This window comes from Dendrobates tinctorius, unplaced genomic scaffold, assembly GCF_039654945.1.
Source record: "Dendrobates tinctorius isolate UK_male_01 unplaced genomic scaffold, ASM3965494v1 ptg000046l, whole genome shotgun sequence".
NCBI classification, from domain to species: Eukaryota; Metazoa; Chordata; class Amphibia; order Anura; family Dendrobatidae; genus Dendrobates; species Dendrobates tinctorius.
In genome coordinates, this window is record NW_027361714.1 from 23,783,167 (window position 1) to 23,810,067 (window position 26,901).

A 26,901-nucleotide genomic window follows, 5' to 3' on the forward strand; every position below is an offset into this window, starting at 1 on the left:
GGCACTACAAACCCCCAGTAGTGTCTACAGTCTGAAGAACTTCTGACGCGATAAGTGTACAAAAGAACTGCCGCTACCTGGTTCATTGACTCTGCATATCCTTTTTGCAATTGGCCTGTTTATTCCCTTGTTTAACCCATCCTCTCCCTGTGAGGCGTTAACCCCGTTTTATTAAAACCATAAGAATTGTTAACCCTTGCTCTGCCTCCTGCCTGTCACTGCATCCCGACCCTGCTCACAGATGTATATATTGGACTTTACCCTTCCTGACAGACCTTTTCCAGTTTCCTGGTATAGAAAATGTTGCACTTACTTTAGAAATCTGACATTTATGCTGATTTAGACAAAACTCTGATATTGGGAGAAAACAGGAAAATCAGAAGACATAATGGTGGACAGATGTTTGTTTTTTTTTCACAAGCATGGAGCATGTGCTGTGACATTTTCTACTCCAAATCTCATCACCCTAACCTAACATTAAAGTTCCCGAAACTGATGTTTAGGCGCTGTGTTGTGCACCGTGCTACATGTAAGCATACGTTTATGCGATCATATTTTCGGTCTGTTATTCCATAGGGTTGTCCAGATGACTGTTTTATCCCAATACATGTACTCTTTTATATATCAGATGGGACTGATCTATACAAGTGTATGGGTATAGAAGCACCATGAGAACAACAGTCTAAATTGCCATAATAATCAAATAAATTTTATTAGACCAAAATGTAATATTTATACATAGCACCAATGATAGGGTTACTGCTACCAAAAGAGGGAGCCATATTGCTCGTGGCCCAAATTATACTTAGTTAGGATAGATACAGCATACATATATACTGAGTTATGGCAAGCATAGCTTGCAACCATATCTACATAGATATGTCTCAAACAAATAGCTCTGGAGCAAACAAAATGTACTGCAAATTCATCATATTAACTATCACAAGTGTGATACCAGGCAAGACATATACAAATAGAACTGAAAGGGCACGTACATGATCCAAGATAGTCTCACAGGCTTCCCCGTTGCCCCAACGCACATTTCACTTCTTCGTCAAGAGGCGTTTATACGATCATAAACTACCGTTCAAAAGTTTGGGGTCACCCAGACAATTTTGTGTTTTCCATGAAAACTCAGACTTTTATTAATCAAATGAGTTGCCAAATGAATTTAAAATCTAGTCCAGACATTGACAAGGTTCGAAAAAAAGATTTTTATTTGAAATAACAATTTTCTCCTTCAAACTTTGCTTTTGTCAAAGAATGCTTCCTTTGCAGCAATTACAGCATTGCAGACCTTTGGCATTCTAGAAGTTAATTTGCTGACGTAATCTGGAGAAATTTCACCCCATGCTTCCAGAAGCCCCTCCCACAAGTTGGTTTGGATTGATGGGCACTTTTTGCGTACCATACGGTCAAGCTGCTCCCACAACAGCTCAATGGGGTTGAGATCTGGTGACTGCACTGGCCACTCCATTACAGATAGAATACCAGCGGCCTGCTTCATCCCTAAATAGTTCTTGCATAATTTGGAGGTGTGCTTTGGGTCATTGTCCTGTTGTAGGATGAAATTGGCTCCAATCAAGCGCTGTCCACAGGCTTTGGCATGGCATTGCAAATTAAAGTTACAGCCTTCCTTATTCAAAATCCCTTTTACCATGTTCAAATCTCCCACTTTACCAGCACCAAAGCAACCCCAGACCATCACATTACCTCCACTATGCTTGACAGATGGCGTCAGGCACTCTTCCTGCATCTTTTCAGTTGTTTTGCGTCTCACAAATTTTCTTATGTGTGATCCAAATACCTCAAACTTGGATTCGTCTGTCCATAACACTTTTTACCAATCTTCCTCTGTCCAATGTCTGTGTTCTTTTGCCCATATTAATCTTTTCCTTTTATTAGCCAGTCTCAGATATGGCTTTTTCTTTGCCACTCTGCTCTGAAGGCCAGAATCCCGGAGTCACCGCTTCACTATAGACGTTGACACTGGCGTTTTGCGTGTACTATTTAATGAAGCTGCCAGTTGAGGACCTGTGAGGCGTCGATTTCCCAAGCTACAGACTCTAATGTACTTGTCTTGTTGCTCAGTTGTGCAGCAGGAACTCCCAACTTCTCTTTCTACTCTGGTTAGAGCCTGTTTGGGCTTTTCTCTGAAGGGAGTTGTTCACACCGTTGTAGGAAATCTTCAGTTTCTTGGCAATTTCTCACATGGATTTGCCTTAATTTCTAAGAATAAGAATAGACTGTAGAGTTTTACATGAAAGTTCTTTTTTTTCTGGCCATTTTGAGAGTTTAATGGAACCAACAAATGTAATGCTCCAGATTCTCAACTAGCTCAAAGGAAGGTCAGGTTTATAGTTTCTCTAATCAGCCAAACTGTTTTCAGCTGTGCTAACATACTTTCACAAGGGTTTTCAAGGGTATTCTAACCATCCATTAGCCTTCTTACACAGCAAACACAAAGTAACATACGAACACTGGAGTGATGGATGTTGGAAATGGGCCTCTATAAACCTATGAAGATATTGCATTACAAACCAGACGTTTGCAGCTAGAATAGTCATTTACCACATTAACAATGTATAGAGTGTATTTCTGAATCATTTAATGTTAGCTTCATTGGAAAAAACTGTGCTTTTCTTTCAAAAATAAGGAAATTTCTAAGTGACCCTAAACTTTTGAACGGTAGTATATTTTTGGTCTGTTATTCCATAGGGTTGTCCAGATGACTGTTTTATCCCAATGCTTGTACTAGTCTCTTTTATATATCGGATGGGACTGATCTATACAAGTGTATGGGTATGTAAAAAAAAAAAAAATCAGATCCCATGTACATAAGCCGATTTTTACAGATTTGTTGCAGTTCTTATCATAATAAACTGTAATTTTATTAGCTTCTGATATAAAAATGGATTCCATATCAATGTGAAAAAGAACATATAGATGCCATACGGATGAAAAATAGTCTGTTTTTTTTCTGGTGATTTTTATATAGTCTTGTGAACTTAGCCCAAGGATACTACTGATTCACAAAAGTATTTAAAAAATCGTTCTGTTTCATTGAGAAAACTTGGACAATTATTCTCGCTTGTTATCCGTGTACGGTCCATGTACAATCCGTATTAATCATTTGCAGTTTCCTATGTCACAGAATTGCCATTTATCAGTAAAAATTGGATGTTAAGGGCTCATACTCACTTACGAGTCTCTCACATGAGAACCTGGCACTGCCGCCGGCACTTGGACTGGAGCATGTATTTCTATGCAGAATCGTGCGAGTCTCTCCCAAGTGAGTATGAGCCCTAGCACTGTGGCTCTATATGACGCCCAATTTTTAGACTTGAATGGGTGCGCATCATCTGACTTACGGAGGATAATTGTGCCTGCTTCTATTTTTTTTTCCACAAGCCATTGAAAAAAAAAATCCTCCATCTGCCCTGCCCCATTGAATAACATTGGTCCGAGGGCGGTCTGTTCTTTTACGAACAGCATTCGGACTGACAATATACTTGTGTGAACGAGCACTAAGTGAAATGAACCACATATAATGTCATGTTGTGTTTTTTGTTGTTTTTTGCTCCAAAAAAGTGCAAATTCTTTCCTCCTAGGAATCACTATCTCCCCCACCATATGGACTTCTTGTATGTTCCTGGGTGATAAGTGCTGAAGCCCCCCACCAGTGGTGTGAGGGGGACCAGACAGCTGGCATGTGCCACCCTGCAGCACTGATCCCTGGGAGGAGGAGAGTGCTGCCTGTGGGGTGGGAGCTGCACTGCACTAGGGAGGAGGCGAGCAGGAAGGAAGGAGTGAGGAGGAGGAGGAGGAGGAGGGATTGTGCGGACTGCCAGATGCTGCCCTGTCTTGTTGATCTGCTGCTGCTGTGATCCATGGATCTGCCGCCTGTAAACACAGTGTAATGAGACTGGCAGTGCTGCTGCCCTGTGGAGATCCCCCCATCCAGAGACTGAGGCATCTTCTGCAGCACCAGCCTGGCACAGATGGTGAGGGAGCCTGAGGTGGGTGCTGGATCATCACATACATATGGAGCCAAGGTGTGGGCATAGGGCAGACACTCTACGTGCTGACCACGCCTGGCATGCTACTGGTGTGCTATACAGAGCAGCCTTGGTGGGAGGAAAGTGACAGGTGGGCGGGGCCTCCAGTCATGGGTTATGGGATGTGATAGATAGATGGGCACACTGCTATAGGGTCCAACTAGCCCACGTTTTACCCCTTGTGGTTACTGGACTCAGTTTTACACTAGATGACTTTTTCTCCTATTTTTAATGCTGAGCATTAAAGTGACGTCACTGTGCTTGTGATGACATCATCGATCCAAGCAGTCATCTCTTCTACACAGCATCACAGCAGGTGTAGTAATGTGTGCGCCATGCCGGGGACTTGTTGGCAACGGTTGTGTCATGGGCCTGCATGCAACAGATAAGGCTGCCCAAAATGGGCTCATTTTCCCTCATTCTTTTTTGGAAAGGGCTGACTGCCAACCTGCCCCACAAACAATGGCTTAGAAGCCGCGTAAGATATAATAATAACAAGGGCATAAACAGTGGATGCGCCTCCTGTTGTTGACAGCAGATTGCCAGATGGTACCCAGGTAGCGCCAGCGTCTAAGTGAGTGCACAACATGTCACCCAAGCAGGCTGGCATCAGTGATGCCACATAGAGTGTGCCTAGGGCATAGCGATCCACCTCCTCCTCAGAAAATAAAGAAATCAGAGAGATTCCTGAAACCTCTGCCTTTACATCAGGAACAGGACTCTAAATAAAAGTAAAGCTTACATTAGCTTCTTGTACGGTGTGCTGACAATCTAATGCAATGGGTAAACTCAGCAATATTTATTGTTTTGACAAGGACCTTGGCCATGGTGGGTGACTAGACCATGTTCTGCCAGTGAGGAACCAGTAGAAAAAGACTGATAATATTAATGCCCATAGAATTGGTAGCCCATAACCTTAAGGCTGTGTGCACACGCTGCTGATTAGGTGCGGTTTCATCCGCGTGGATTTTGTAAAATCCGCAGGTGAAACCGCAGGTCAAAAGACCTGCGGATTGCTCTGCGGTTTTGCCCTGCGGTTTTTCATCTCCTCAATGGAGGAGATGGCAAACCGCAGCAGAATCCACAGAAAGAATTGACATGTCAATTCTTTCTGCGGATTGAAAACCGCAGATAATCCGCGCGGAAAATTCCGCACCGTCTGCACTGCGGTTTTTGATTCCCATAGGGAATCATGGTACTGTACACCGCAGCAAAAACTGCTGCGGTTCCGCAGCGGCCAAAACCGCTGCGGAACCGCAGCAAAATCCGCAGCGTGTGCACACAGCCTAAGGCCTCTTTTACATGTCTGTTTTTTCATGTACGAGAAAATCGGATCGATTATCCTTATCAGAGTGTGGTACCGAGTGTCATCTGACTTTCTCATACGTGGAGAAATGAAAACTAATTTCTCCACCTTCTCCATTCTGACAGTCCGTGAAAATGGGACCGCACTCTGATGTCATACGAGTGCAGTCTGAATTTTTCATGGACCCATTGACGATTTATTTTTATGTTACCCACAGATAAAAATCTGACATGTCTTATATATTTTTTAGCACAGACCACTCTGTCCATGTAAAAAATCAGATATGGGAGTGGCCCTATAGACTACCATAGGTACACGTGCTATTAGTGAAAATCACAGATAGCACTCATACTCAAAAATTGGATGTGGGCATGAGCCCTAAGGCTGGCATTATTGGACCGATTGGGCTTTTAATCAACAGCTGTCAAATGCCTGTGGCTACCTTAGAAGTGTCATATATCATCTATATGTAGGACATATGCATGGTGGACAGGCACATCCTGACATTTCTTGTTCTAAATAAACTATCTGAAGGCTTTAATAATAATAATAATAATAATAATAATAATAATAATGTCATGATCCAGATCGGGGTACTGCTTTTCGTTCCCCGGCCTTGTCATGTGGGAGTTAACCTTTTCTGCTTCTCTCTGATATGGGGATGGCTATCGTCGGCACTGCTGCCGATAGCTCTTGTCAGTGATAGTTTCTGTCTTCGGCTAGAGCTGCTGACCCAGTGCACCCAGTGCGTGACCTTTGCTTCCTGACTACCTGTGTTAGTGTGCCCCGCTCCCTATCCCTTTACTTAATGTGCCTGTTTCCCGCCGTGTACATCCCAATTTGTACTCTGTCCTGCCCCGCTGTATTCCGTGTCTGTTTTCTCTGGTCCTGCCCGGTTCCGACCCTTTGGTGTGTTTTTAACAGTGCTCCCGTCTCACTCCTTTTTGATACCGTGCTTCCGACCGCCGTTCTGACCTCTGACTCTTGTGTTCCTCTCTGGTACTGCGTTCTTGGTTGTTAACGACTCGGCATGTTCGACTTCTTTACTGCCATCTATCGGCGTTGGCCCTGTTACTGCAGGTCCTCACTTACGGTGAGCTTCTGTACTCCTTACTTCCTCACCCCCTGGTGGTTGTATCTGGAACAACGTCCCAGGTACTCACGACAAATAATATAATTAAAAAGGTTTTTCAGATGAAGCCTAGGAAATAGCAGGATGTAAAGCATATGGCATTCCCCTTTTGTACATGTGGATGAGCTACAATTCCCATCACACTACATGGAAGAGAAAACTTCCGCATTGACAACTTTATTGTGCTGATTGGGGTTGTCCAGTGGTCGGTGGGGTTGGGAATGGCCAAACCGCACACTTGCAGCTGGAGGAAAACAAGGACTTGTTCTGCACGTGCCATATGCTGCATAGAAATACATTTGTAACACTTGTGTGTTATTAGTCAATAATATGATAATATTTACAGATGACCTTTACTTCATCATGTAAATGATAGGACTGAAGAGAAGATATAATCTACTAGTGCCTTGTAATATTTGTCATCATGTGACCTGACTATTATTAAAAGACGTAAAATAAAGAATTATTAAAATACTAACATGACAATATATTTAATTAGCCATGTCTCCATACTGGCGTTTCTGGAATACTGGAAATAATGGTAATGTTTGTTTATATGGCACCAAGATACTCCACATACACAATATTTTTTCCGATGTATTATAATAATACATCATTATTCATATCTTCATTATTTTATCCAATCTATCACATTCACAATAGACTTCATTCTGTGGATGCAAAATAAAAATATTTTTGTGATGCAGAAGAGGGAATATTCTCATATTGTGTAAACTGTTTGTAAAGGACTCTTTCCTTGTTCCATATTCAATGCGCCATTGTTTGCCTATTATTGTATCCTGTGTACTCTGACATGTTGCATTTAGGCTGGGATAACACTTGCTTTCAGGAAATTCCGTTTTCTGATGAGCTTTTTTTTGGTTCTAAAAGCAGACACATAACGGAAAACAGGCAGACCCCATGAAAGTCAATGGGACCCTTCTGAATCTAAAAAAAATGAAAGTTAATACTTGGAGCCAAGCACAAAAAGCATTGTTTTCTTCTAGCTCGGCTGGGACAAAATGTGTCTCCCATGTGATACTTCTGCCAGATGTTGATCCCACCAGACAGGTGGGGAACTCATTGCTGACTACATGGGAGTGGTGATGGGTCAGGAAGTGGGTATCATTATTACGGAGTTGTACAGTTGTGGACAAACCCTTTAAAGTTCAAGATGACATAATACAATGAGAACCCAAACTGTGTCCAATTAGGCAGTATATGGATGTCACAGTATCTAAAGCTCTTGTCTGACACTAGGAGACTTACCTGAAGTTTAGTAGTGGTTCCACTAAGCTTCTTTTGGAGCAATGCTGATCAGCTGTATATATAAACTTTTCAATAAAGAAATGATTAATCCTATTTCTTTTGTAATACATGGCAAATTTACCTAAAAGGGCAAAGCTCCACCGTATATTAACCCTCACTAGCAGGTTATAAAAATGAACATTTAATTCATTTTCTTAAAAGATAGGTATAGCTTTACAATGAGGTGAGAAATACTAATATTTGCCTATGACAAAATTATTAATGTTCGGATTAATAAAGGTAGGGATTGCTTATCAGGAATATAATAGGTGGCACCCAGGAGTGCCATCCAAAGATAAGAGGTGCATATTATCAATTGCATTGTCCTATCCCCTGATGATGCCCTGTAATCGGCAAAACGTTTCGGGGGGGAATTGTGCTTGCTGTTTAAGTTTCATATCGGTAATATTTGCCTCTTTGGATGACATCACGGGGTCATCAGTTTCATGCAGCTCTTACTACAGAGAGCATAAAAGAGCGACAGGCTACTTTATTGCATGAGCAATAACAAATATCTGAAATAGAGCCGGGCACAGGGAGTACTGTCCACTGAGTGGTTCCCACCCAGCTTCTCCAGTCTACGCTTGGCTGAGAGGTCTCGCTCTACTTGTGTATAGGAAGAGACTTGTCTGTCACACAGAGCCAAGTGGGCAGAAGACAGATGGAAGCTGTTAAGGGAGCACTTCTGCCAATGTCTGGACACTTATTGAACTACTAGATGGAGGCCCGATGCTATTGCATCGGGAGGGCGGTAATGTCACGATGGGGACAGGCTTTGCAGCATTGAGAATCTCTCCCCCCATGTGCTCGCCCACCTATCCACTCTCTTTCCCCATGTGCTGACTTCTCCCATCTGTTCTCTCTTCTTTGACCTGTCTACCTCATGTGCTATCCCCCTTGTCTGCTGTCTCTCTCCTTCCTGTGCTGTGTTCTCCCCTCATGTGCTGTCCTGTTTGAGCTGTCTCCCCTTGTGGTCTGTCTCTCTCACCCCTGTGTCTGACCGTGTACAGATCATACCACTGCTCCTGGGCAGGGGAGGATGCAAAAGACAAATACTGACACTACAGCAGGAAATCACAGAGGATTCATTTTGTGAGGTAAAATATTGTTGAAAAACAGTCAGTGAAATATTTTTCCTCCCAAAATGAATCCTCTGTGATCCCCTGCTGTAATGTCAGTATTATCTTTTGTTTCCTCCCCTGTCCAGGAGATGTGGTATGCCCCATACACGGTCAGACACAGACAATTTTTAAAATGAACTTTTGTTCGTGGAGATCCCTTTAATGTGACCGGCTTCCTCAGCCTGTAGACACGTCACGCATCTGCCGCCAGGATCAGACAAATGTTTCACTGCACCTGCGCGGAATTCACACAGGTGCAGTGCGACGGTGTTCCGCTGATGGTAGCGCGCAAGAGGCTGTGTGAGTGTGAATGAGTGTGAGAGTGTGTGAGTGTGACTGAGTGTGACAGTGTGACTGTGAGTGTGTTAGTGTGAGAGTCTGAGAGTGTGAATGTGAGTGTGTGTGTGTGTGGTGCGACGGTGTTCTGCTGGTGGTACTGCGCAATAGGTAGGTACCAGCAGCAGTTTCCATATTGAGACACCCATCACTTGGGTGTCCCAATATGGCGGTCTGTGAACTTCCTCTGCTTGGAATTCTGGGATACGGTGATATCTAGACAGAACAGGAAATGAAAACATTACAAGTCAATTATATAAATAGATGTTTTCGGAAATGTTGGAGCCCCTGAAAATAAAACAGTTCCCTGTAGTGAGATAACCTGATCATCTTTTATGCCTCCCGTGGTTAGAAAACCCTGAGAATGATGAAATCTTCCTTTACTATGTATGCACCACTGGAGAACACTCCAAAATTTATTCTGGACAAAATGTCTTTTGATATTCTGGTTATTTCTTTGTACTATACTTTGTATTGAGGCTGCTTTTTAGACTACGGTAGCTATATTTTAGGCAGTTTCTTATTCCCAGATGAGTAAGAAAATGTTAACAAGCATCATTATTGACCACTATTTTTTTATTGATGGTCTATCCTTAAGGTAGGCCAACAATATCTGCTCGTTGGGGGTGCCAATTAGCTTTTATTGGCAGACGTTCTGGGTTAATGCAGCTCCGTTATTTCTCAAGTGATTAAGGCCAGGTACTACATACCCCCTATTCACATGAAGTGGATCTGTAGTGCCCTATTCAAATGAATAGGGGATGAATCTGTTGTATCTCGCCGGAGCCACCACACTTTTGTTGGAGCCTCTGTGTTCCAGCCACTGCCGGTAGCAGCTAATCGGTGGCAGTGCCGAATGTCGCTCCCCTACCAATCACATAGGCCGCCAATAGATAAGTAGTAGCCAATCCCTTTAAATCCCAATCACTTTTTGGCTATATAAACTAATATATTACCACCTGAGATGCCCAATTAGGATGCACTCCATGATGGGGTTTATTGAAAATTAAGAGGGGTGCTGCCACATGGGACTTACCTATTTCATTGTCAAATGTTCAAGGTGTTTTCCTTTAAAAAAAACAAACAATTTTTTTGTGACATCACTTAATAGGTGTTTTGACAGCAGGCCACATGCTTTGTTCATCAGAGTGGAAGCTCCCTTTAGCTATGACTGCGATGTCCATATGCACATGGGCGACACAACTTTTACGAAATGGAAAACACAATATCAAATGGAAAACAACATACTGTATATATGTTTAAAAAATAATAAACCAGTCAACAGTTCTTTTAGTAATTTTCTGACAGATTAGATACAGATATACTCATTATAAGGAGCCGAACTACAGAACAAGTCAGTAGGAACCAAAGAGCAATTCATGGTTTAGTCATTTATTTTGCATTAGTCATGCTGAAATCCTGTTTGTGAGATTTGACTCAAACCATTCATACAATGTCATGGTCAATTTTAATTTTGGAAAACACTTCTCTTTATCTTTTTAAATGTAATATAAAAAATAAATAAATCACATTTTACCCATGAAGACGCATTATCTGTTTGTGACCTGTGTTTACGAGAAATAGCAAAAATTAACCCCTTCCTGACATCCGACGTACTATTCCGTCCATGGGACCCGGGCCCCTATGCCCATGGACGGGATAGTACGTCTACCGCGATCAGCGGCACCCACGTGGTGAGCACAGCTGATCGCGGCCGGGTGTCAGCTGATTATCACAGCTGACACCCGGCACAATGTGTCAGGGGCGGTCACGGACCGCCCCCGACACGTTAACCCCTTGCACACCGCGATCAAACATGGTCGCGGTGTACCGGAGGTTAAAGGGAAGCATCGGCAGGGAGGGGGCTCCCTCCGTGCTTCCCTGAGCCCCCCACGGCAGTGCAATGTGCAGCGCTGCTGCCGGGGGCTCCTTTCCTGCAGGCCCCCGAATCCAAGATGGCAACGGGGGCCTTCGGGGGCCTGCAGGAAGCTGGCTTCCTCAGTGCCTGCAAAGCGCAGGCATGAGGAAGCCTTGTGCACTGCCTGTGACAGATTGCTGATCTGTCACAGTGATCTGTGATGTGACAGATCAGCGATCTGTCACAGGACAGTGATGTCCCACCTGGGACTATTTAATAAAGTAAAAAAAAAAAATAAAAAAAGGTGTTAAAATAAATTAAAAAAAAATTGCCAAATAAATTAGAAAAAAAAAAAAATATTCCCCCAAATAAATCCATTTTTTAGAAATAAAAAAACAAAAAAACAATAAAAGTACACATATTAGGTATCGCCGCGTCCGTAACGACCCGCCCTATAAAACTGTCCCATTAGTTAACCCCTTTAGCGAACCCCTTAAAAAATAAAAATAAAAAACGAAGCAAAAAATAATGATTTATTATCATACCGCCAAACAAAAAGTGTAATAACGCGCGATCAAAAAGACGCATATAAATATCCATGGTACTGCTGAAAGCGTCATCTTGTCCCGCAAAAAGCGAGCCACAACACAGCATCATCCGCAAAAAAATAAAAAAGTTATAGCTCGCAGAATAAAGCGATGCAAAAATAATTATTTTTTATATAAAATAGTTTTCATTGCATAAAACCGACAAAACCCAAAAAAACGACCTAAATGAGGTATCGCTGTAACCGTACTGACCCGAATCCCAAAAATCGGAATAAAAAGCGATCAAAAAATGTCACGTGCTCGAAAATGGTACCAATGAAAACGTTAACTCGTCCCGCAAAGAATATGACCTCACATGACTCGGTGGGTCAAAATACGGAAAAATTAGAGCTCTCAATATGTGGTGATGCAAAAACTATTTTTACAATAATTAGCGTCTTTTAGCGTGTGACAGCCGCCAAACATAAAAACCGCCATATATAGTAAATCAAACCCCCCGTTATCACCCCCTTAGTTAGGGAAAAATAATAAAATAAAAAAAATGTATTTATTTCCATTTTTCCATTAGGGTTAGGGTTAGGGCTAGGGTTAGGGTTAGGGCTGAGATTAGGGTTAGGGGTGTGTTGGAGTTTGGGTTGGAGTTAGAATTGGGGGTTTCCACTGTTTGGGCACATCAGGGGCTCTCCAAATGCAACATGGCGTCTGATCTCAATTCCAGCCAATTCTGAGTTGAAAAAGTCAAATGGTGCTCCTTCCCTTCCAAGCTCTGCCATGCGCCCAAACAGTGTTTTACCCCCACATGTAGGGTATCAGCCTACTCAGGTCAAATTGCAAAACAATTTTTGGGGTCCAATTTCTCCTGTTACCCTTAGGAAAATAAAAAATTGGGGGCAAAAATATCATTTTTGTGGAAAAAAATGATTTTTTTATTTTCACGCCCGAACGTTATAAACTTCTGTGAAGCACTTGGGGGTTCAAAGTGCTCACCACACATCTAGATAAGTTCCGTGGGGGGCCTAGTGTCGAAAATGGGGTCACTTGTGGGGAGTTTCAATAGTTTAGGTACATCAGGGGCTCTCCAAACGCACATGACACCCGCAGACCATTCCATCAAAGTCTGCATTCCAAAATGTCACTGCTTCCCTTCCGAGCCCCGACGTGTGTCCATACAGTAGTTTTCTCCCACATATGGGGTGTCAGCGTACTCATGACAAATTGGACAACAACTTTTGGGGTCCAATTTCTCCTGTTACCCTTGGGAAAATAAAAAAATTGGGGACTAATTGATCATGTTTGTGGAAAAAATACGATTTTTTTATTTTCATGCCCGGGCATTATAAACTTCTGTGAAGCCCTTGGGGGTTCAAAGTGCTCACCACACATCTAGATAAGTTCCTTAGGGGGTCTCGTTTCCAAAATGGGGTCATTTGTGGGGGTTTCCACTGTTTAGGTACATTAGGGGCTCTCCAAAGGCAACATGACACCCGCAGACCATTCCATCAAAGTCTGTATTCCAAAACATCACTACTTCCCTTCCGAGCCCTGACGTGTGTCCATACAGTAGTTTTCTCCCACATATGGGGTGTCAGCGTACTCATGACAAATTGGACAACAACTTTTGGGGTCCAATTTCTCCTGTTACCCTTGGGAAAATGAAAAATTTGGGGACTAATTGATCATGTTTGTGGAAAAAATACGATTTTTTTATTTTCATACCCTGGCATTATAAACTTCTGTGAAGCCTTTGGGGGTTCAAAGTGCTCACCTCACATCTAGATAAGTCCCTTAGGGGGTCTAGTTTTCAAAATGGGGTCATTTGTGGGAGGTTTCCACTGTTTAGGTACATTAGGGGCTCTCCAAAGGCAACATGACACCCGCAGACCATTCCATCAAAGTCTGCATTCCAAAACGTCACTACTTCCCTTCCGAGCCCCGACGTGTGCCCATACAGTAGTTTTCTCCCACATATGGGGTATCAGCATACTCATGACAAATTGGACAACAACTTTTGGGGTCCAATTTCTCCTGGTACCCTTGGGAAAATAAAAAAATGGTGACTAAAAGATCATGTTTGTGGAAAAAATACAAATTTTTTATTTTCACGCCCGGGCGTTATAAACTTCTGTGAAGCACTGGGGGGTTCAAAGTGCTCACCACACATCTATATAAGTTCCTTGGGGGGTCTAGTTTACAAAATGGTGTCATTTGTGGGGGGTTTCCACTGTTTAGGTACATCAGGGGTTTTTCAATCGCGACATGGTGTCCGATCTCAATTCCAGCCAAAAACGTCAAATGGCGCTGCTTCCCTTCCGAGCTCTGCCATGCGCCCAAATAGTGGTTTACCCCCACATGTGGGGTATCAGCGTACTCAGGACAAATTGCACAATAACTTTTAGGGTCCTGTTACCCTTGGAAAAATAAGAATTGAGGGTGAAAAGATCATTTTCGTGGAAAAAATATGATTTTTTAATTGTACGGCTTTATGTTATAAACTTCTGTGAAGCCCTTGGGGGTTCAAAGTTCTCACCACACATCTAGATAAGTTCCTTAGGGGGTCTAGTTTCCAAAATGGTGTCATTTGTGGGGGGTTTCCACTGTTTTGGTACATCAGGGGTTTTCCAATCGCGACATGGTGTCCGATCTCAATTCCAGCCAAAAACGTCAAATGGCGCTGCTTCCCTTCCGAGCTCTGCCATGCGCCCAAATAGTGGTTTACCCCCACATGTGGGGTATCAGCGTACTCAGGACAAATTGCACAATAACTTTTAGGGTCCTGTTACCCTTGGAAAAATAAGAATTGAGGGTGAAAAGATCATTTTTGTGGAAAAAATATGATTTTTTAATTGTACGGCTGTATGTTATAAACTTCTGTGAAGCCCTTGTGGGTTCAAAGTTCTCACCACAAATCTAGATAAGTTCCTTAGGGGGTCTAGTTTCCAAAATGGTGTCATTTGTGGGGGGTTCCCACTGTTTTGGTACATCAGGGGTTTTCCAATCGCGACATGATGTCCGATCTCAATTCCAGCCAAAAACGTCAAATGGCGCTGCTTCCCTTCCGAGCTCTGCCATGCGCCCAAATAGTGGTTTACCCCCACATGTGGGGTATCAACGTACTCAGGACAAATTGCACAATAACTTTTAGGGTCCTGTTACCCTTGGGAAAATAAAAATTGGGGTGAAAAGATCATTTTTGTGGAAAAAATTTGATTTTTTAATTGTACCGCTGTACGTTATAAGCTTCTGTAAAGCCCTTGTGGGTTCAAATTTCTCACCACATATCTAGATAAGTTCCTTGGGGGGTCTAGTTTCCAAAATGGGGCCACTTGTAGGGGGTTTCCACTGTTTAGTTACATCAGGGACTCTCCAAACGTGACATGGCGTCCGATCTGAATTCCAGCCAATTTTGCATTGAAAAAGTCAAACGGTGCTCCTTCCATTCTGAGCTCTGCCATGCGCCGAAACAGTCGTTCCCCCCACATATCAGGTATCAGCGTACTCAGGACAAATTGCACAATAACTTTAGCAGTCCAATTTCTCCTGTTACCCTTGGTAAAATAAAAAAAATTGAACATGAAGTATTTTTTTTGTGAAAAAAAGTTAGATGTTCATTTTTTTTTAAATATTCAAAAAAATTCCTGTGACGCATCTAAAGGGTTAATAAACTTCTTGAATGTGGTTTTGAGCACCTTAAGGGGTGCAGTTTTGAGAATGGTGTCACTTTTGGGTATTTTCTATCATATAGACCCCTCAAAGTGACCTCAAATGTGATGTGGTCCTAAAAATAAAATCGTGTTGTAAAAATGAGAAATCGCTGGTCAACTTTTAACCCTAATAACTTCCTAACAAAAAAAAATTTTGGTTCCAAAATTGTGCCGATGTAAAGTAAACATGTGGGAAATGTTATTTATCAAGTTTTTTGTGTGCTGTATCTCTGTGATTTAAGGGCATAAAAATTCAAAGTTGGAAAATTGCGAAATTTTCAAAATTTTCGCCAAATTTCCGTTTTTCTCACAAATAAACGCAAGTTATTTGAATGAAATTTTACCACTAACATGAAGTACAATATGTCACGAGAAAACAATGTCAGAATCACCGGGATCCATGGAAGCGTTCCAGAGTTATGACCTCATAAAGGTACAGTGGTCAGAATTGTAAAAATTGGCCCGGTCATGAACGTGCAAACCACCCTTGGGGGTGAAGGGGTTGGCTGCTACCTTACATGTCCCTTTCACGTTGACTAACTGCCATAGATGAGCACTTCACTAAATATATTGCTGTGCCAAATTCATCAGTAACCTGAGCTGCCGTTCTGGCAACATGACCTTTGGCTTCCTGTGATGTCACATCAAAATTTCCTTCAGTTCCAGGGTCTCGAAAATGACCGGTGGGTGAGGCTTGCTGTGTCAGTAGGCATGGCTTCCCTGTGGTGAGCAGGGCTCCATTCAGCAGAGCTCATGTTATTCCAGTGCATGCAGACATAGAACCCACTTGTATCTGTATGTATACAACAGGATTTCTATACCGTACATGCACACACACTGCATATACACCCTGATGTATTCCCTTTGTTATAAGAATACATTTATATCTCTCTCCCATCCAATGTATCTTATCTACCTATCCATCTATCTTTCCATCAGTCAGTGAAGGGGAGTAGGAGATTATCTTTATTGGGAGGACTGCTGTTCTGGTGCTTTGTGCATTACTTCTATTCTCTGTAACACATGGATATGCGCATGGATGCGTTCGATACGCATGCATACTTCAGACTGAATGCCCAGTCACTGATGATTCATCACCACCCAAATCCCAGCTGTATAAAAGGGGGTGTGGACACAGGAAGTCCAGAACTCTCAAGACCGTGGATGGGATATCAACGCATCGAGCGCTTGCGCAAAAACAACGCAAACGTGTGCCAAAACGCATACAAACGCATGTACACACAGCTTTTTTTGGCTTCGTGCGTAAGCTGATGCGGATAAAAAAAAGCAGCATTAACATGCTTTTAAATGCGTTTTGGTATGCGTTTGCGCATGCAGATGATACACTGCACACGGAAAAGTTAATGTGTGCCTAGCCTAACTAAGTTATTGTAGTGGACAACCTCTTTATGGCAGCCATGTTTAAAATCAGAGCATGTCCTACACTGACTGACATTTTTTGTCATTGCTGACAGGAGCACATTGCATTCCAGCCTTTCACTTTCCTGCTGATTCAGGAAGCGGTACATTGACTGTTTGGACTAGTTCGCTGGCCTGAATTGTGCACTCTCTGACGTAGATTGAGTGCAGTCACACTGAAGCTGGCCAGATTCAGGAGTTAACACACTGCTTTAACCATCCTGGCCAGCTTTGGAGCAGTGCATAGACCATAGCAGTGGCTGGTAACTAGGCAATGAGCAGGAAATAATACAATTATAAATCTCCATCTTGAGAACTAAGAGAATAATTGATAAATAAATTGAAAAGTTGTACTCCACAATTTTTCCCATATACGAACTTGGTAATAAACCATTAATTGGGAAACTAAGAAACAATGTACATTTGTGAACAGGCAGCGTGGCTTTTCCTGTTAATGAGGCAGTTTGGTTATCACTGTACAGAAAGAGTCAGACGGCCTTATAACTTGGGCGAGGTTCACAATGCAATGCTTGGACTGGCCAGCGGCTCTCCTGACTTGAAAATGACATGCTGTCACGCTGGGGTCAGGAGAGCTGCCGGTCAGTCTGAGCATTGAGTTGTAAGCCTCATCTAAGTTATATGGCCGTCTGACTCTTCCCTCATGGATACTAGGGTGTTTTGGGTCCAATTCTAAAAATTGTTTTTGCCAGAATCTTGACATAATACACCTTCAAATATCACAATTTGCAAATTTTTCCTCTTTCACATCAATTTCAGACAAGTTTTCCGAAATGGGTAGAGCTGCAGTGGGACAGTGCATGGTGAAGCCTGCTCGATAAATTCATCAAAAGTTGTGGTGTAACCTTACGCAAAATGCTAGTCTAGTCAGTGGAGTAACATTTCTGGCGGAGGCACATACCGGTGACCAGATGTTCATAATTCTTTAAGTAGTGAATTATGTACACCTTGATCCTGCGTGCCCATCATTAGGATTGACATACTAAATGCCAGTCTTATTGAATTAACCCTGAATGAATCAGTGTGGGCATCGGCCTGTGACACTTTATGTGGTCACTGACTTGTGACATTGTGTGTTATGTGATCTCTCTATTTGTGATGTAGACAGTGTGACTTTCCCTGTTATTGGGACAACAGTTGAGGCACATAACATTGTAAGTGGCCATATTTTACGCCTACAAAAGTTGTGCAGTATGTGGTCATGTTTTAGATCTCATGATGGTTTTAGAACAGATACCTTTCCTTATCAATTGTGTACTTCTAACATTTCGAAAGGCTGTATCTACAAAAGGAAATGTTTTCTGGAGTCAGGAAACATGACGTGTGGCCTGGAACATTTTCGTTGTAAAAATCAAGTTAGTCCTTTTCTAACATAAATCGAGGCTGGGTTATGTCACATGCGAGGAACCAACAGCAAGCGATCGACTTATAACTGGGTCATTTGGGGCCTCTTCATGGTGACCATAGTTTGTGTCTTGTAATGTAAAATAGATAAGAGTCCAGAGCAAGAGACCCCCTGGAGGGACTAAGGAACTGATTAGTTTAACAGTAATTTAATACCTCTGTCCCTTGTGAATGACCAATACAATTATTTGAAAATGTTACATGCGTATAGCATTTTATATTATTGTGCTGTATTTAGCTCTGTCACTATGTTGGCAGGTAGAAATGTCACTTTATGCAAATATGACATGTTTCAGAGCACATTTCCTTTCCTATGCTGGAGATAAACCCTTACACAATAACAGATTGGCACCACGCGTGGTGGAATGTTCTAAGGGTCACTTATAGTGCTGAGGAGTCTAAAGGTACTGTCACACTTAGCGATGCACCAGCGATCCCGACCAGCGATATGACGCGGTCAGGATCGCTGGTACATCGCTAAGTGGTCGCTAGTGAGCTGCCAAACAGGCAGATCTCACCAGCGACATAGCAGCGGTCGACGGTCGCTACTTACCTGTCTGACGAGGCGATCCTGACGTCCTCCCGCCCGCGTCCATGCGTCGCTCGTCTCTCCACAGCAGGAAGCCCAGAGGTCAGATCCAGAATACTGCGTTTTTTAATAAAACTGTCCCAGCACAGTAAAAGGAGGGTGAAAATAATTATGTTTTGTTTTTCTTTAGGACAGGAAATATGTTTTAAGGGTTCTCCAGAAAATACACATGTGCCGCTGAGGAATGTGTTCTTTACCATGCCAAGAGCAAGAAGGAGAGTGAAGCTGCAGTTTGATTGACAGATCTGTGCTGAAATTACAGGTCCTGTTTTGCTATAGTCTTGTGAGATCGCTGAATATAGCCTTTGGCATTGTATTATGTAGTATTGTGGAAGGCATTTAGACATTGCTCCAAGCTATGTGCAGTGATGTCTGTATGTATAGCGATGTGCAGTGATTGCTCGTATAAATAGCATGAATCTTGAGATATATAGGAGAAACTGATCAACGACTAATTCCTCTGTCCATGGCAAGGATTGGACGTCACCCGTTGATAACAAAAAAACAATGTTGCCTAAAGCCCCGTTACACACTGCGATATCGCTAGCAATATCGCTGTAAAGTCACCGATTTTGTGACGTTGCAGCGATATTGCTAGCGATATCGTTGCATGTGATACTTACCTCTGACCGGCTCCCCCGCTGGTTATCGCTGATCGCGCGAGAAGCTCCTGGACCATTCCTCGTCGGCCACTTCCTGCTGGGCTTCCTGTGGCGCTGACGAACGACGCGTGGAGCCGGGCGGGAGGACGCAGGATCGCCACGTCTGACAGGTAAGTAGCGATCCCCGACCCCTGCGATGTCGCTGGTGAGATCTGCCTGTGTGGCAGCTCACTAGCGACCACCTAGCGATGCACCAGCGATCCTGACCACGTCATATCGCTGGTCGAGATCGCTGGTGCATCGCTAGGTGTAACGGTACCCTAAGTCTTAATATTGGGGAACGCTGGAGTGAGATGTGACTTAAGGGCCTGTCACACTAAGCGATATCGCTAGCAATATCGCTATAACGTCACTGGTTTTGTGACGTTATAGCGATATTGCTAGCGTTATCGCTAAGTCTGATACTTACCTCCGACCGCTCCCCCGCTGGTTATCGCTGATCGCGCGAGAACGTCCTGGACCGTTTCTCGTCGTCAGCTTCCTGCTGGGCTTCCTGCTGTGGAGACGAGCGACGCGTGGACGCGGGCGGGAGGAGGTCAGGATCGCCTCGTCTGACAGGTAAGTAGCGACCCCCGACCCCTGCGATGTCGCTGGTGAGATCTGCCTGTGTGGCAGCTCACTAGCGACCACTTAGCGATGCACCAGCGATCCTGACCGCGTCATATCGCTAAGTACCTTAATTCTTTAAAAAGAGCACACCACTTAAGGATTAGGGCTCTTTTCCATTTGAGATGAAATTGGACGAATACAATCCGATTAAAAATCGGATTGCATTCGGACCAATGTTATTCTATAATTATGTGTTCATCTGCAAAATTTTTTCCAGCTTGGATCAGATCATGATCGGACTGATAAAAAATTGCAGCATCCTGCGATTGTAATTGGAAATCATATCTCATTCGGCAATACAAGTCAATGGGTGCAGACCATGCGAGCGCTATCCGATTTTTACATACTGATGTCCTGAAAAGCTTGCAATTCATCAACCTCAAACAGTAAAATCACAGTGGAACCCGACAGGATAGAATAGATAGATTTCATACAATTAGTACAGTGCGTGTGCAGCGTACTATACAAGTATTTAATTAATAAATTATTATTTTTCTGGAAAAAAATGGCATGGGCTTCCGCGTAATTTTCTTAACCAGCAAAGGAAAAGCCGATGGCTGGGGGCAGATCTTTATAGCCTGGGAAGCGAGTAATACCCATGGAGGATCCCAGGCTATTAATATCAGCTGAAATCTGTATACTTAGCCTCTACTGGCTATTAAAATTTGGGGCCCCCCAAAAAACGATGTAGGGTCCCACATAATTAACCCCTTTCCAACATCAGGCATAATAATACGCCAATGTTGGACACCCTCCCTCTCCAAATCTTTTCCAGCACATGTCAGCTGTTTTGACATCCACCGTGATCCATTTGGCTATTAACCAGTTAAATGCCACTGTCAAACTCTGACCGGCATTAAGCGCGCTGGAAATTCCGCCCATCGTTGAGCACCGTCACGTGATCGCGGGTCACCGATGGGTTGGCATGACAACCAGAGGTCTCCTGCAGATCACTATGGTTGTCACTGCTGGATTGCTATGAGCGCCGCCCGGTCGTCTGCGCTAATAGCAAGTGAGTAATTCTGCTACATACAGCCAAACTGATTATCGCCTGTATGTAGCAGAGCCGATCAGACAAGTGCAGCTTCTAGTCTGCCATGGAGACTAATGAAACATTCAAAAAGTTAAAAAAAAAAGTTTTAAAAAATATTACAAAAATACAAAAATATAAAAGTTCAAATCACCCCCCTTTCGCCCCATTCAAAATAAAGCAATAAAAAAAGAATCATACACATATTTGGTATTGCCTCGTTCAGTATCACCCAATCAATATAAAAAAAGAATTAACCCGATCGCTAAACTGCTTGACAAGAAAAAAGTTCAAGTCTCCAGAATTACGTTTTTTTTCAGTCGCCGCAATATTGCATTTTGGCACACAAAAAATAAGCCTTCAGCCAACCCGAGATCACAAAATAGAGCTGCTATGGGTATCGGAAAGTGGCACAATTTTTTTTTTTTTTTTTTTAACAAACTTTGTAATTTTTTTTCTTTACTTAAATAAAAAAGTTTCTGTGAACTCGTAATGACCTGGAGAATCATAGTGGCAGGTCAGTTTTAAAATTTAGTGAACGTGGATTAAAAAAAAAAAAGTGTGGGATTGCACTTTCTTTGCAATTTCACCACACTTGGAATTTTTTTCCCGATTTGGAGTACACGACATGGTAAAACCAATGGTGTTTTTCAAAAGTACAACTCGTTCCACAAAAAACAAGCTCTCATATATGGCCATTCTGATCAAAAAAAATAAAAAAGTTATGGCACTGGGAAGAAGGGGAGCAAAAATTGAAAATTCAAAACCAAAAATATCTCTGGTCGTTAAGGGGTTAATAACCAGCAAAGGATAGAGGCAGACAGCTGTGGGATGATATTAATAGGCTAGAAAGAAGCCATGGATATTGTCCCCATCCCCAACTAAAAGCATCAGCTCTCTGCCGCCCCAGAAATGGTGTATCAATAAGATGCGCTAATTCTGGCACTTAGCCTTGATGATAGTTGGGGGGTGGTTGATGTGATAACACCTTTGTACTGTCAGGTGACATCAAGCCCAGAGGTTAGTAATGCAGAGGTCCCAGTGATCACTGAGAGCAGACGTAGCCTGATGGGCATAGCAGTCTCTAATTAGCTGATGCCTGCTGACCCGCATTTTTGCTGAAGATTTGACTTACTTTCAATAGGTGAAAAACGCTAAAAATCCGCAAAGAGAATTGACATGCTGCAGAAAACAACGCAATGCAAATGCTCAAAGGAAAGTTACTGATCACGTGCACAACACTTCAGGATTCTCATTAAATTAGCTGGCATAAGGATTTTCTAGCATTTTTGGCCCATTTCCACGTGGGAAAACCTTTGCAAAAAAGAACCAAAAACGCACCGTGTGCACACAGCCTGATAATGAAGTTTTGTGCAGATTACATTTATTTTGCACCTGCGATTTTCCTCATCTCATTAACCCCTTCCCGACATGCACCGTACATATACTGCTCTGCTCCCGCAAAGAGAAGTATACGTACAGCTCCGTGATTGCGCGGGCTTACGCTGAGTGCCTCTATGATTGGGTGCGGGCGTCAGCTCTATGTGAGAACTGCAACCCTTCAGCAATGCCCACAAACGGTCCTAGCCCTCTGATGCCTATAGTGACAGCGACATCAAGGAGATCGCACAGGGAGTGGAGATGGTCTCCATGGTGACCCCAGGCTGCAATATGGCTGCGGGGTCCTTTAGGGAAGGTAGCCTGTGAGCGCCTGCTAAAGCAGTAGCTGACATACCTCCTTCCCTGCCTGTCAGACGACGCAAACCATATCAAAATCTGCACTATAATATAGCGCTTCTTCCCTTCTGAGCTTTCCACTGTGCCTGAAAAGTATTTCACAATAATATATAGCATATTGCTGAACTCAGGGCAACAAACTGTCAGGTCTATTTTTTCTTATTAGCAGGGCCGGCGTTAGGGGTAGGCAGACTAGTTAGCTGCCTATGGCCCCCGTTTCCCTAGAGGCCCCCAGCCAGTGGCATACCGCCAATAGTGGCAAACCACGCGGCCACTACGGGGCCCGCAAGTCAGGGGGCCCTGCCGCCGCCGCCCCCCTCCAAGCTCTGTATTATTCTGTATCAGTATCATGTGCTCAGTATTGAGTAGAAGCACCTTTTTGAGCAAGTACAGCCATGAGTCTTCTTGGGCACGATGCAGCAAATTTTTCACACCTGGTTTTGGGGATCCTCTGCCATTCTTCCTTGCAGATCCTCTCCAGTTCCATCAGGTTTGATGGTGAATGTTGGTGGACAGCCATTTTCAGGTCTCTCCAGAGATGCTCAATTAGGTTTAGGTCAGGGCTCTGGCTGAGCCAATCAAGAGTGGTCACAGAGTTGTTGTGAAGCCACTCTTTTGTTATTTTAGCTGTTTTCTTAGGGTCATTGTCTTGTTGGAAGATGAACCTTCGGCCAAGTCTGAGATCCAGAGCACCCTGGAAGAGGTTTTCATCCAGGATATCTCTGTTCTTGGCCGCATTCATGTTTCCTTCAATTGCAACCAGTTATCCTTTCAAAGCAGCTGAAAAACAACCCCATAGCATGATGCTGCCACCACCATGTTTCACTGTTGGGATTGTATTGGGCAGCTGATGAGCAGTGCCTGGTTTTCTCCACACATACTGCTTAGAAATATCACCAAAAAGATATATCTTTGTCTCATCAGACCAGAGAATCTTATTTCTCATAGTCTGGGAGTCCCTCATGTGTTTTGTAGCAAACGCTTATGCAGGCTTTCATATGTCTTGCACTGCACATAGGAGAGGCTTCCGTCTGGCCACTCTGCCATAAAGGCCCGACTGGTGGAGGGCTGCAGTGATAGTTGACTTTGTGGAACTTTCTCCCATCTCCCTACTGCATCTGTGGAGCTCAGCTACAGTGATCTTGGGGTTCTTCTTTACCTCTCTCACCAAGGCTCTTCTCCCACGATTGCTCAGTTTGGTTGGACGGCAGACCTAGGAAAGACTTCTGGTGGTCCCAAATGTCTTCCATTTAAGGATTATGGAGATCAATTTGCTCTTAGGAACCTTGAGTACTGCAGAAATTATTTTGTAACCTTGGCCAGATGTTTGCCTTGCCACAATTCTGTTACTGAGCTCCTTGGCCAGTTCCTTTGACCTCATTATTCTCATTTGGTCTGACATGCACTGTGAGCTGTGAGGTCTTATTTAGACAGGTGTGTGCCTTTACAAATCAAGTCCTATCAGTTTAATTAAACACAGCTGGACTCCAATGAAGGAGTAAAACCATATCAAGGAGGATCACAAGGAAATGGATAGCATGTGACTTAAAGATGAGTGTCTGAGCAAAGGGTCTGAATACTTATGACCATGTTACCATACACTGAGAAGTGTATCATACTATATGGAGCACTGAGGAGTGTGTTTTATTGATTGTATGGATGACTATGGGGTGTATTATACTATGGGGTGTACTATGGGGAGTGTATTATTCTATATGGAGGACTATGGGGTACACATTATACTATATGGAGGCCTGTCGTGCACATTATACTATTGGGTATGTATTATATTATGTGGAGGACAATGGGGCACACTTATACTAAACAAACAAAATGCTGTGTATTCATCAATTCATGAAGTTATAGGATTGGTTAACAAAAATCATTGTTCTCAGCAGCACATCACCCCGGTATAAGCTGCAGATATGCTGCTGATAACATGATACTGTATGGGAACAGATTGATCTATTATTCATCAGTCTGTCTCCATCATTGTTCCTCAGGCGGTGTAAAGAGGCCGGGAAACGAGAATTGAATGACTTCAATATTGTCGATCACACTCGTTTAGCAGCCTGAAGTCAGCGCATGTAAATTAGCCCGAAATGTTTGTGTGATAGTGCAATATGTTAGCATTTGGGGCCCCATTTTAAACTTTTGCCCAGGATGCCACTTTGCCTAAAACCGGCCCTGCCTATTAGCCCTCATAAAAATTAAAAACTTGGGCTAAAACAACATTTTAGTGGTAAAAATGTAATTATTCTTTTTCACCGCCCAATAGTATAAATTTCTGTGACGCATATATGGTTTTAACATGCTTACTGCACCCCTAGATGAATTCATTAAGGATGTAGTTTGCAAAATGAGTTCCCTTATGGAAGGGTTCTGCTGTTCTGCCTCTGCCAATGTAACATGGCACCCTCAGCCAATGTAACATGGCACCCTCAAATCTTTCCAGCAAAATCTGAACTCCAATATGGCGCTTATTCCCTGAGCTTTGCACTGTGCCTCAAAATTAGTTTTTTTGACCACATATGGGGTATTGGTGTACTCAGGAGAATGACCCATTTTGAAAATTAAAAACTTTGGTCCAAAGCAACATGTTACTGGAAAAAATGGTAATTTTCCATTTACTCAGCCTAATGTACAATTCTGTGAATCGCCTGAAGGTTAAAAATGCTCACTACATCCCCACATGAATTCCTCAAGAGGTGTAGCTTCTTAAATTAGGTCACTTGTGGGGGTTTCTGCTGTTTTGGCATGTCAAGTGCTTTTGAAATGTGACATGGCATCCGCAATCTATTCCTGTCAAAATTGAGCTTTAGAATTCAATTGGCACTCCTTCCTTTCTGAGGCTTGCCATGTGCCTAAACAGCAGTTTTTTACCACAATGGATTATTGATGTACTCAGGAGAAACTGCATAACAAATTATATGGTCAATTTTCTCCTGTTACCCTTCTGAAAATGATAAATTTGGGGTAAAACCAGCACTTTTGCAGAAAAATGTATTTTTCAAGGCTCAATGTTATAAAATTTTGTGAACAACCTGTGGGTTCAAGATGCTCACTATACGTCCAAATAAGTTCCTTGATGGGTGTAGTTTCCAAATTGTGGTTGCTTGTGGGGGTTTTCCTCTGTTTAGACACATTGGGGCTCTGCAAATGCGACATGGCTTCCACTATCCCAGCCAATTTTGTACCTTCCCTTCCGAGCCATGCCATGTGCCCAAACAGTAGTTTTCCACCAAATATGGGGTATCAATGTACTCAGGGGAAATTGCACAAGGAATTGTATGGCCCATTCTCTCCTGACATCCTTATGAAAATGAAAAAACTGGGACAAAACCATCATTTTTGCAGGAAAAATTGTATTTCTCTTTTTCATGGCTCACTGTTATGAAATTCTGTGAAGCACCTGTGGGTTCAAGGTGCTCACCACACTTCACTATAAGTTCCTTGAAGGGTGGTAGTTTTCAAAATGGGTTCACTTGTGGGGGGTTTCTACTGTTTAGGCATGTCAGGGGCTTTGCAAACACTCCTTGGCGTCCATGGCTACAGATTCCACACAGTTTTGCTTTCTAAAAGACAAATGTTGCTCCTTCCTTTCCAACCCCTACCGTGCCCCTAAACAGTAGTTTTCCACTATATATTGGATATCGGCGTATTCGGGAGAAATTGTACAATAAATTGTATACTCCATCTTCTCCTTTTACCCTTGTGAAAATGCAAAATTTGGGGCTTAATCTACAAAAGGACAATTTTCATTTTTTCCTTCCATATTGCTTTAATGTACCTGATGTATTTTCTATCATATAAGCACATCGACGTACCCAGGATCTCAACTGGGGGAGGCAAGACATGGTCATTCAGGCTGTAAAATTTTAGAACGAAAAAGGTGAATGAAACTGCTCCATACAGTATAATGACCCCCATACCTGTATATACATAATTACCAGCCCCAGCCCACTGAGCCCAGCACCTGTATATACATCATCACCAGCCCCAGCCCACTGAGCCCAGCACCTGTATATACATCATCACCAGCTCCAGCCCACTGAGCCCAGCACC

At 43.0% G+C, this 26,901-nt stretch overlaps 1 protein-coding gene across 3 annotated transcripts in view; it reads left to right on the top strand.

Moving 5' to 3' along the window:
• The first annotated feature begins 3,830 nt into the window (after nucleotides 1-3,830).
• Nucleotides 3,831-26,901, top strand: part of NCOA7 (nuclear receptor coactivator 7) — a 232,213-nt gene continuing 209,142 nt past the window's right edge. For 2 of the 3 annotated variants that reach the window (XM_073575758.1, XM_073575759.1), the window contains exon 1: nucleotides 3,832-4,019. The gene's annotated coding sequence lies outside the window, so the exon portion shown is untranslated. Of the gene's footprint in view, nucleotides 4,020-26,901 lie in introns of all 3 variants that reach the window. The other variant, XM_073575760.1, reaches the window with a different exon arrangement.